The sequence below is a fragment of the Zalophus californianus genome, chromosome 14, assembly GCF_009762305.2.
Source record: "Zalophus californianus isolate mZalCal1 chromosome 14, mZalCal1.pri.v2, whole genome shotgun sequence".
NCBI classification, from domain to species: Eukaryota; Metazoa; Chordata; class Mammalia; order Carnivora; family Otariidae; genus Zalophus; species Zalophus californianus.
In genome coordinates, this window is record NC_045608.1 from 47172952 (window position 1) to 47185944 (window position 12993).

Sequence of the window (12993 nt, forward strand, 5' to 3'; positions counted from 1 at the left end):
GTCCATTTCAGTTAGGGGTTGTTAAAGTCCCCCACTATTATTGTATTGTTGTCAATGTGTTTCTTTGCTTTTGTTATTAATTGCCTTATGTAATTGGCTGCTCCCACATTAGGGGCATATATATTTACAATTGTTAGACCTTCTTGTTGGATAGACCCTTTACGTATGATATAGTGTCCTTCTTCATCTCTTATTACAGTGTTTGTTTTAAAATCTAATTTGTCTGATATAAGGATTGCCACCCCAGCTTTCTTTTGGTGTCCATTAGCATGGTAAATGGTTTTCCGTCCCCTCACTTTCAATCTGGGGGTGTGTTGGTTCTAAAATGAGTCTCTTGCAGACAGCATATTGATGGGTCTTGTTTTTTAATCCAATCTGATAGCCTGTGTCTTCTGATTGGGGCATTGAGCCCATTTACATTCAGGGGAACGATTGAAAGGTATGAATTTAGTGCCATTGTATTGCTTGTAAGGTGACTGTTACTGTATATTGTCTGTGTTCCTTTCTGATCTATGCTGCTTTTAGGCTCTCTTTTTGCTTAGAGGACCTCTTTCAATATTTCTTGTAGGGCTGGTTTTGTGTTTGCAAATTCCTTTAGTTTTTGTTTGTCCTGGAAGCTTTTTATCTCTCCTTCTATTTTCAATGATAGCCTAGTTGGATATAGTATTCTTGGCTGCATATTTTTCTTGTTTAGTGATCTGAAGATATCCTGCCAGTCCTTTCTGGCCTGCCAGGTCTCTGTGGATAGGTCTGTTGCCAATCTAATGTTTCTACCATTGTAGGTTACATATCTCTTCTCCCGAGCTGCTTTCAGGATTTTCTCTTTGTCTCTGAGACTCGTAAGTTTTAGTATTAGATGTCGGGGTGTTGACCTACTTTTATTGATTTTGAGAGGGGTTCTTTGTGCCTCTTGGATTTTGATGCCTGTTTCCTTCCCCACATTAGGGAAGTTCTCTGCTATAATTTGCTCCAATATACCTTCTGCCCCCCTGTCTCCCTTCTTCTTCTTCTGGGAACCCTATTATTCTAATGTTGTTTTGTCTTATCGTGTCGCTTATCTCTCGTATTCTGCCCTCGTGATCCTGTAGTTTTTTCTCTCTCTTTTTCTCAGCCTCTTTATTTTCCATCATTTGGTCTTCTATATCGCTGATTCTCTCTTCTGCCTCATTTATCCTAGCAGTTAGTGCCCCCATTTTTGATTGCACCTCATCAATAGCCTTTTTGATTTCGACTTGGTTAGATTTTAGCTTTTTTATTTCTCCAGAAAAGTTTCTCTAATAACTTCCACACTTTTTTCAAGCCCAGCTAGTATCTTTAAAGTCATGATTCTGAACTCTAGGTCCGACATCGTACTAATGTCAGTATTGAGTAGGTCCCTGGCTGACGGTACTACCTCTTGTTCTTTTTGCTGAGGTGATTTTTTTCGTCTTGTCATTTTGTCCAGAGGAGAAGAGATGATTGAAAGAACAGAATGCTAACAGGTTAACAACGTCTCCAGCAAATATACTCTATACAAATCAGAAAAGTCCTGAAACCAGGGGACAAGAAAGGGAAAGAAGAAGAGAAAAAAAAAAAAAAAAGGAAAAAGAAAAAGATAAAAACAAACAAAAACAGAAGAAAAAAAAACAGAATATGATCAAATATGATCAGGCTAGTGCATAGATCAGTGCCACACACTAGCTTTTGGGCATATTTTGGTCTGTTAGAAGAAAGTGCCTGCTAAAATTTTAAAGGAAGAAAGACTTGTATATGTACAAAATAAGGGTTGATACAATGAAGGGATGGCAGATGACTGTAAAGATGAAAATTATAAAAGATTTTATAAAAGGAATTGATAAGTAGTTGTTTTTAAAAAGAAAGAAGATTAAAATGAAAAAGAAAAAAGAAAGAAAAGAAAAAAAAAGGGAAAGAATGTGTGATCAGGCAGAATAGAATGAAGCCATACACTAGTGATTTAGGGTATATTTTGATCTGTTAGAAGAAATTGTATCTCAAAATTTTAAAGAGAGATCAACTTATATATATATATATGCCAAAAATAAGGGTAACTACTATGAAGGGATAAAATTATGACTCTAAAAATGAAAAATAAAAAATGTTTTTTTAAAAAAGGGATTGATAAGATGTTGTTTGAAAAAGGGAAAAAGAAAAATTCAAAAAAAAAACAGTTAAAAAAATTAACTTTGAAAAACTAATGAATTATGGTAAAAAAGCCATGAATTCTATGTGCAGTATTCCCCTAGCGCTGGAGTTCTCCCATTCTCCTTGATCGGTAAACTTGGTCTTGGCTTGCTGGGTGTTCGTGCTGATCTTCTGGGGGCGGGGCCTGTTGCCGTGGTTCCCAAATGTCTTTGCTGGAGGCGGAATTGCCCCGCCCTTGTGAGTCCGGGCTAAGCAAGCTTGTCGGGTTTCCTCTCAGGAGCTTTCGTTCCCTGCAAGCTCTCGGTACAGCTTTGGAGGACCAGGGTGAAAATGGTGGCCTCCCAATCTCCACCTGGAGGAGCTGAGAACTCGGGGCCCCTCTCCTCAGTGCGCCCCCAGAGAAAAGCAGTCACTTCCATCTCCCCAGTCTCCGGCCACACTCCGTGCTCACCCGGCCTGTGACTGAGCGTTGCTATCTCTGGCACCCGACCCCGTGTGGTGTCCCCAAACCCAGCAGATCCCTGCGGAGCGCTCCCGCGCCGCTCCTCCCGGGGGAGGAAGGGGAGTCTCCCCAGCTCTGCCGCTTGTTGGGTCCCTGCTGGAGGAGCAGTGGCCCGACTGGGCCGCGGATCACAGTTTATGGAAACCCCGAGCTGAGAGCCCGCGCCTCGGCTCCGTCTCTGCAGCCGGCTTCCCCACTCCGATACCTGGGAGCTCTGCCGCACTCAGGCACCCCCGGTCTTTCTGTGACCCCGAGGGTCCTGAGACCACACTGTCCCGTGAGGGTTCCACCCCCCATTTAGCCACTGGAGCGACGTATCTCAGCGGAGCCAGCTTCTAAAAGTTCCGATTTTGTGCTCCGCGGCTCTAGCACTTGCCAGAAGCGGCCGACGGAGGCCCCCTCCCCCGCCATCTATCCTCCCGAATATCGCCTGGGATTCACTTCTCCGCACGTCCTACCTTCCAGAAAGTGGTCAGTTTTCTGTTCAGAGAGTTGTTACTATTCTTATCTTCAATCTCCTGTTGAGTTCGTAGGTGTTCAGAATGGTTTGATCTCTATTCAGCTGAATTCCTGAGACCAGACGAAATCCAGGTCTCCTACTCCTCCGCCATCTTGCTCCACCTCTGCCAACCTTTTATATTGTTCTGTGTTCTGATACAGTGCAACCTGAAACCTATTGGATAATAAAATGAATTACAAGTCATAGCCAGCCCAAGGATCTGATTGCCTCACTAGGAGACAAAGCTTTTACCTCCATGATGTCCTCTGAATTAGGAAGTTTCATTGATTAAGCACCTAAGAAGATGTTTTTTTGAAGCCCCATTTATGATTTAGTAGCAACATTTTTGAAGAGTTAGTGTCCTCTGATGATGAATCTTACATTGAGAATATTTCACATGAGAAGCATTTCTAGGTGTTAAGTTGGAAGACTTTCCAGGCAAGTCTGCCCAGTTCATTACAAGCAGCAACAGAAACCATGCTGATCTTGTAATTTTCTTTTCAGTTTAAGGCAGCTCCATGGAACTGTGTTTCTTTGTATGATTATTTCCCTGGCACTGAAAAGTTCACGCATTGTCTAGTTGTCCTGTTTTTTTCTTTGTTTGTGACACTGGATTGTTTTGGGAAAACACAGCACTTTAAGTGAATCACTGAAATTGTGTTTGGGGCTATTTTTCTCTCCAGGACCCTCAGGACTGGAGAGTTGAAAATGACACTATCAGCACTTGAATCATATCGCTGGAACAGGGATGACAAACATCACATGTTGATTATTGACAAGATCAATCCAAGCCATGAAATGCAGAGAACTACTCTGGACTGAAGGATGAAAACACTTCCGAGACACCAGCAAGACTCTCAGTTAGTTTGGTGCCAGAGATTGATGGAGAGTGGCCATGACTACCAGAACCCTGGTTGAATTCATCACAGTCTTTGTGGAGATGGATGAGCAGAAATGTGAACTTTCTAGCAGTCTAGATGCTTCTCAGAGAAGGGATGTTTCTTGGTTGACGTCTGGGGGTATGTCTTATGTCTAACTCATGAGGAGGGGATTTACAAAAAATAAAGGGAGGAACATCAGATTTTGGCCACTAAACCAGACATGACTGCTTATTTGGAAGTCATACCTACTACTCCCTGATGTTACATGACATTTGACTCGAATTTGGGCCACTTACTGTCAGGTTTCCAAGGATATTGATAATACTGGGGAAAAACACCTCAAAGACAAACTTCTGTGTAGGTAAGCAATGAGTATAAGCTCACAGAAATCAAGGAACACAATTATATTTTGCAAGCCCCTATGACTAATTATAGTTTCTGCTGCTCAACCAATTGAACAAAACAATGTATATAATTGCTTTACTGAGACTTTCAGCGACACCTCCAGCAACTCTATTGTCAGGTGTAGGCTGCAGCTGCTCCAGGTCAAAGATGTACCATCCTGAGCTGCCAAATGCATCTTTAATCACTGCTGTTTTTAAGGTTCTTAACATTTTTTTTTTTCTGGGGCAAAACCCAACAAGTATCTTTCACTTGGTAGTGGAGTGAGGTGAAGGTTGACCCAAGCTGGCAAGTTCAAAGACAATCAGCAAAATAGCAGGAGATGTAAGGGCAAGTGTCTTTTCTAGACTGGAGCTTCATGCTGTTCCACCTGTTATCAGTTTTGGTTGTTCATGAGGCAAGTACTCCATGGTGAGGGATGCTTGAAATTACATTATTGAATGGCATCTTTGAAGAGTTTGATCTCATTAAGACTGAATGATTACAAATACTTGTAACCCTTCATCTTTATATGAGCTTATAATTATTTATCTATTCCAGATAACATGTCAAGCATTTCTTGGTATTGCTTAGTGTGTCTAAAGAAAATAGTAATGCTCTAAGGATTTAGAGAAAACAAAACAAAGAAAAAGGATTTAGAGAAAAATTATAATCTAATTTTGTTCTCTTATAATGAGGTTAAAATTGAATGATGGTCTGAGGTCATTGTCCACTTATTCTTTCTTTCAGTGAATACTTATGGAGCCCCTTCTATGTTCCAAGCATTGTGCTGGGTACTAGTCATAAAAACAGAAGGGCGATGGACAAGGCATGGTCTGTCTTCGAGGATCTCACAGTCTAGAAGGGAGGCAGACCTGCATCAAGTAATCGCAATTGAATGTGGCACATTGATAATGGAGAAAGGCACAGATGGTGGGCAAGGCCCGGGATGAGGACCCTGAATCCCAGCCCAGCACTGTTGCTGCTAGAGTGGCATCCCTTGCCCCATAATGGGGCAGGAATTACTAGTTCTTGAGAAAAATAACACTTCAGTGATCCAAGAAACTCTTTACCAAAAAACTGCATCAAAGCAGATTTATTTATGTTCTTCTCATATACTGTTACTTTCAAGCATTTATTAACAATCATTACTCTGCCTACCAAAATTAAGAAATAACTTTATATCAATATGTGCTTTTTACTTCACAGTGGGCTGACATTCAGGTGTTCACTTTCTCATTGAACTCCAATAATCCTATGAGATGGTTAGAATGGGCTTAATTACTATTATCTGTTCTCAGTTGAGAGTTCTGAGGCACAGAAAAGTTAAAGACTCTCCTCAGGTCATAGAGCTAATTAATTGGCAGATCAAAAGATGTGTATCCAGATCTTTCTAACTGCTTGGACCATGAGTTTTCTTAGTCCATATTACAATGCAAGGTGCTTCTTAGTCTCATTTCACAGGTGGATTTAATAGGTATCCTGGGCTCATTGCCCCCCCCCCCCGCCCCCTTTGAAGACTGATCTTTTGGATCCTGCAGTACATCACTTTGCACATTTCTTGTATATTTCTGATTATTCATTCCCTGTCTCCAAGGAGCCTTCCTTCCTTCTCCTACCAGGAAAGCGCTGGTGTTTCCCTGGGGTCTATCCCTGCCCTGTTCTCTCCCTCCATACTCTGTAGGTAAGTACACACATTTTCATGGCACCACTACAACATAAGGTGAAGGTTTTCAAACCTGCATGTTCAAACTCTGACTTCTCCTCCAACCATCAGAACTGAATATGCCAATGGCCTGCTGCACATCTTCCCTGATGTCTGCAAGTATTAGACTTTCCCACTGAGCTATTCTTTCTATTTGGCACTGGAAGCTTCACTATTATTCTTAACCCACTTGGCATCAGCACCATTGACCCACTCAGCCAAGTTTGGAACCTGTGAACTTCTTTCCTCCTACTCCCTTGTCACATTTAACTGGATCACCACATCTTGATTTGATTCCCCAAAATATTTTTTGAAATCTGTTCCCTCTTTCCTATTCATGCTGCCACTGTCCTGTGTATTTAAATGGCTTCCCAGTGTGTCTGTAGGTTTCTTGAGAGCACGTTGAAGAAAAGGGCTAGTGATACCTTTACTTATGCATTCCCTCACTAATTCACTCCACAAAAATTTATTGAGACATATAGATCTCCCTGTTACTGGGAAAAATCGTGTTGGTTCTTTTGAGAAAATTAAAATTGACCTGGAAACTCTAGCCTTTTCTCATACTATCTAGGTTAATCAACTATGTGTTCTGCAGCTCACAAGCCTTAGTAGTTCAGATTGGGCCTTTAGCTCTTAATATAGCCAGAAAGCAAAGATTAAATGACAATTCGTATCCGTTATTCCCAAAGTAACCTCTCTCAAAACCACCACCTACGATTCTGCTGAACAAATACTTCAGACTGATTCAGAATATGTTTTGGCCACTTTTAAGTCACTGATTTATCAGGTTTTTCCAACAGCAATTGTAAAAATTCCAAACTGGTAGGGTTTTAGCAAAAATGTTAGTACATCTATGGTGATTCTGATAGTAACTTTTTTTCTTCTTTGTGACCTTATTTATGTAAAAATGCTTATAATGTATAAAATAAAGTTTTATTTAATAATAGATTTATGAATATCTTCAGTATCAGATTCATGGAATAGTCTTTACTGAAATGAATAAAGATGAGAGTTGGAACTGTCTTAGAATAAATTTCCTTTAATTAGCCAACTCCTTCTCTCTCTCTCCCTCCGCTCCTCCCCCCTCTCATGTGTGCGCTTGAGTGCGTGTGCATGCTCTCTCTCTCTCAAATAAATAAATAAATAAATCTTTAAATCTTTAATAAATAAATCTTTAAAAAAAGAACCCCAAAATACTGCCTAGCTCTTAGAAAGTGTAGCATGTAGCATAGAAAACAAGAAAATGTAACTCTGGGGAGATGTTTTTGCTGATCCCAGAGATCAAAGTGGGGATAATTCCCAAAACGCCCAGAAAGGTCTTTGTTGAGGTGGGGGGATGGGGGGGAAGCGTCAGTTTCTCTCAATCCACGCTATGTGCCAGGGATAATTACATTTTCTCCCAATCACAAATTAAGTATTGCTTCTTGGCAAGTGTCCCCTTTTTCCTGAGTTTTTCTTGAGAGAATTCTCTGAGGTCTCAGTAAGCTGCACTTATTTAGATTTTTGCGGTGTGAATATTGACAAATGGGTTGCTACTTTGTGCTGTTTTGTGTGAGAGGTGCTAAGAACCAGAAACTGAGACTGAGCATCTGGGTTCCGTCGCTGAGCTGTTGAGTGACCCCTGGGCAGGGAGGTGGGTAAAGCAAGGAATGAGTGCCGCTGTCCTCGGTCTTGGGGGGCAAACAGTGCAGGAGGGAAGAGAGCCGTGGCTGTTGTGGAGGCATGGAGGTCAACATCTTTACCTGTCACTTCTTCACGAGCTAAGTGTGTCAGTTTTCCCTTTTGTATTATTTATTTTGGGGTTTCCATATGAGAATTAGTCTAGCTCTGTGAAATGATTGGGAAAGCTTTTTTTTTTTTTAATGCCATGGAATATTTTGTCTAAACTTAGGAATGATCCATTTCTTGACTGTGTGTGCACAGCTGGTGGGAACACGTTATGGGACTGATAGGCTTCTTGGAGATAATTTGTTGACAACATCCCTCCTTTCCCCCTTGTTTCTTCCCTGGTTATTTGTCTGTTTGGTTTTCTGCTTTTTCCCAAGGGAATTTTGAGTTTGTATTTTCTGGAAAAAATCAGCTTTTTCAATAAGACTTCATAGTATTCTATTGTCAATGATTTCTTCTGTATTGGTTAGATCTCTGTCTCACTCTTGATTTCACCCGTCTTAATACCTTCTAATTTTTTAATGAATTAATTACAGGATTGTCAATTTTATTTATTCTGCCCTTCCTGAAATAGCAAGCACTTTCTCTTCCTCTTCTTGATGGGCAGTGGGCAGAGAGCTATTCTACTATCTCCATCAAACACTGTCTTGAGGCCCCTCTGTGCTAGAGCTGAGCATCCCAGGCACATTATTTTATAGCACTGAAGTCCTTGGCTATGGCTAAAGCCTTTGGCTATGAGATGGGAATCAACTTCTCCTGCATTTTCTCAATCATGTCTTTACCATTCCTAAGATCATGTTTAGTTTCCACAGTATGATGAGTGTGGGGGAGAAAGGATACCACTTTGCACACATATTTGCAAATGATGTGGGACTCAGGGGAAAAGCAAATTAAAAATACATCTGTTTCCAGATAGGATAGGGGGAGTAATAGTCATAATTTTCTTGTCCAGCTTCTTGTCCCATAAATCCATTTACCATAACATTAGCAGAAAGTTGTCAAAGACACTGGGGTTATATTCTCCAGGAAGTGCATTGGTGTGTAACTGACCAGTAGACAAGTTTTACCTACGTTCTATCTTCCATCACCACATCTGATGCCCTGCATCTGGGCCATTCTCTGGGTAGCTTGTGGCTTTGACTGAGCACAGAGGCAAGAAGTGTCAGGTTCGGGGGTGCCGGGGCCTCTGTCCACACTACCTTGGCCTCATCAGACTAGAAGCTGAAGCCTAGCAACAGACACCAACCAAAGCTGGAAGAAACGCCCATGTTTGCATCTCACTGGGACCCATAAGGGTGGGAATGTCTCCCTAGCCTACAAGAAACAATCTTACAATATAGACTTTGAGAAAGATGGAAACGGTGGAAGATTACCTGGTCTACAATCACTTATTCAGTGTAATGCAAATTACTCCAAGTAGTAAACCAAGGCTTGCATCTAGAGTGGCTTTCATGAAATGGCTGTGGGTATGTGTGCACTCAAGGATGGTCTAGAGGTTCCATTTATAAACAACAATTTGAGTATGAAGCCCATTGGAATGTCTTTCTAGAAGAAGGATTCAGCACAAGGTAGTAGAAGGACCTAGGATTGTGGTCCTAGGACCAGGATTTGAATCCCACTCCTATCACAAATAAGTACAATAAATAAAGTGTTTTTAATCTTCCTGAGGCTTATTTAGAATGGAAATAATAACGCCTGTCTACCAGGATTTTTGCAAAGGCATAAGTCAATGGGATTAAAAGGAGCAAAATAGGTAAGACCCCTTGCAAACTGTAAAGTAATCTAAAAATGAAAGTTATGTATGCAACAAGCATTTGTTGAGGACTATTGTGCACATAAATTCAGGATCCATATTCAGGATCCATAGCAATTTACCAGGTGTGTCTTTAAATGTCTTCTCTCATTTTAGCCTACCAGTTGGAAAATTTTCATGGGAAAGCTTTTCTCTGAAATAATTCTGTTTTATATAGTAATATTTCCTTATCAGATGGATTTTAAAAACATCAAGGAGCATGAAGATTTTTCAATGCCCATTCCTTGCTTTTATTAATAAAAAGAGAACTGTGCCAAGGGGGTATGCCTCAGTGAGATATAATGAGAGAAAATTGTTCACAGGCCTTACTTGGTTAAGTGCAATTAAACTAGCCTGTAATTTTTGTATTAAACTACTGGTAGTTGCGAACCAATATTTGGAGCTACTCGTTAAATAAATTACCCAGATTAAGGAGTTTTTCCATGATTACAAACACAGGGAGGAAGGATGTCTTTAAAATCCATGGTCTCTTAAAATAAAGACTAATGCAAGGTTGCTGAACAGGTAGCCCTAGAAGGCTGCAGAGTGCTTGGAGACTGGTGATAGGTCCCCATAACACATCAGAGGAGAGAAATTACAGTGGAGCTTGGAACCAGGATGCTCCTGCTGCTTCTGCCTCTTTTAAACATGTGTGAGCTTTGGGTAGCTTGGAAATTCCCTGACCCCAGTTTTTGTATCTCTAAAGGGGAGTAATAACATAGGCGGCCTATTGCATAAGGACATGGTGGTGGTACTAGTTTCCTTTTGCTTTTCCCTGTGTGCTGTAATGTCCCCTTCACCTTGAGCTTGGCTCTCCTCATGGTACCAAGATGACTGCCTGTTGTTCCTGGGGCTTTGGTTCATACATCCTTGGTTGTGGACAGCACAAAACTGTTTTCCCAATATTGACGGCAAAAGTCCTAAGATTCGTTCTGATTGTACAGATGAAATAAACGGATTGGCTTAACCCAGGCCAAAGGCTCTCCTCGTGGAGCCAATGGGGGAGTGAAATTCCCTGGAACCCACATGGAAATCAGGGCTACAAAAAAGCGGAGAAAGTGGGTGCTGGGGAGACGACCAAGGAGTGTCTTTTGTAGAGGCAAATGAGATAAAGATTTTTAAATCAAGTTTATTTTAACAAATGTCATATCTTATATAAATATGAGATATGAGAAACAGATCATTTGTACATTTCCCCATCTGATTTTGGAAACTTCTCTGAGTCAGGAAATACCTGTTTTTGTAAATGTCGAATATGGTTGGAAGGTCATAAAACTATTTTAGAGATTCCCAAGATATATTTTTATTTATTAGTTTTAATACATTTAATGTGGCCTTTGTAGGAATCACCAAGAAAGGTTGAAGTGAATATCTCTATGAAATGGTTGGAAAATCCAGAGCACAGGAAACCCCCCTCCTTTTTTTAGATTTTATTTGACAGAGAGAGACACAACGAGAGAGGGAACACAAGCAGGGGGAGTGGGAGAGGGAGAAACAGGCTTCCTGCTGAGCAGGGAGCCCGATTCGGGGCTCGATCCCAGGACCCTGGGATCATGACCTGAGCCGAAGGCAGACGCTTAACAACTGAGCCACCAGGCTCTCCAGAAAAACCCTTTTAAGATGGTTTGTAATTTGGGTTTAGGTTTAGTCATAAATTTAGCTCCATTGTCCAGCTAGACCTGGAGGGGGTGGGTAAGGGAAAAAGGGACTAAATAATTGTAGCAAATGAGAATACCAGGAGAGTAGAGTATAAGGTGAGATTGAGGATGGGGCTGCCCTGTCTGGGACAGAAGGAATGATTTGTTAATTAAGACAAAACACATCAAATTTATGAGAGCTCTCCACAGTTAGCAATGGTGAACTCCTTGCTTATCTTGCCATTGCTATGCCCAAAGCGTTCACAACATTGTTCTGTCTTTCATTCTGACAAAGACCACATGCTTACCACCCAATCAGTCAGTCTTAGCAGTGGAGACAAAAACTGGGAGCTATTTGTGTTGGGTCCAAGCATTTACCATGGAAAATGTGCTAAGGCTTAAGCAAAGTTCTTGTCAGGAAATTTCTCTCCATAGACTTGTCCCGGTGCCATAATGTCAGTGATGTCATTATCCTGTCAAATAAACTCAAGATTAATTCTAGGAAAGCAAGAATTCTTTTTTTTTTTTTAAGATTTTATTAATTTATTTGACAGAGAGAGAGAGAGACACAGCGAGAGCAGGAACACAAGCAGGGGGAGTGGGAGAGGGAGAAGCAGGCTTCCCGCCGAGCAGGGAGCCCGACGCGGGGCTCGATCCCAGAACGCTGAGATCATGACCCGAGCCGAAGGCAGACGCTTAATGACTGAGCCACCCAGGCGCCCCAGCTTCAGCCCTTTTTATTAGTTGTTATACCCCATGCAATTGGCATCAGAAGTGGGATTCCTCAGATGATCCTGACTCATGGAAACATGTGGCTTGGAAAGAGAAGGATGAGGGGCCTGGGGTTGATGACTCTGATTCCAGAATGGCTACCTGGTCACCCATGGTATGGAACTGCAATTGTGCTGGGGTCAGTTACTAGAGGTAAAGGTTACTAGTGGAATTTAGAGATGAATCCAAATCTCAAGGAGTTAGCTCACTGGATACACAGGGAAATGTAAAATGATAAGAAGTAAGCTAAATATATAATCCCTTGGCTATCATTAACCATAATAGCTAAAATGAAGGTAGAGAGTGTTGGGGCAGATTCTGACTATGAGCCAAGATCAGGTTTCAGCCAGTCTCAGCTATGGTAGGCACAGGGCTGCTACCAAAGGGACAGTTATGCTGGGACAGCAGATAGCACTGCTAGGATCGCTGGTCACCAAGAAGGTAGTCCAAGTGGGAGAAGGGGAAGGGCAAAACCAAGGAACCAGAGAAACCAGATGGCAGAGTGTGAAGAAACTGTCTCATTTTATGCATTGGTATCATCAGTTTGCTGAAGAGCCTAAAATAAGTTGTGGGTGACTAGCTTAGGGGCGTTGTCTTTGGTTTTGGATGCTGTGGAGTAAAAAAGCATGTTTGGGTTAACACAGGACCCAGCTGACTATTGAACAATCACAGATGGCTATATAGAATCCAAGCACAGAGTAGGTTTTTCCCAAAAAGGACAGATAACTCGGTGGACTGGATAAAAGAGGTGGAAAGTTTGGGTAAAAACAAATGACAAATGAAGAGAAGGAGAAATAGTAGCTGAGGGTAAAAGAGTGAATAAATATGTGATTCAATGAGAGAAACCCAGTATAATTCTGGAGACTTGAGAGAGGCTCAGAGCAGAAGAATAATAATACCTCTTAGCTCAATTTTACCAGATGCCCAGAGGGGTAAAGCTATGTTTGCCAAGGCCACCTCTGCTTTTGCAACCTCACAAGTTGGATAGAAGCTTGCAAACCTGAGTGGCATTACT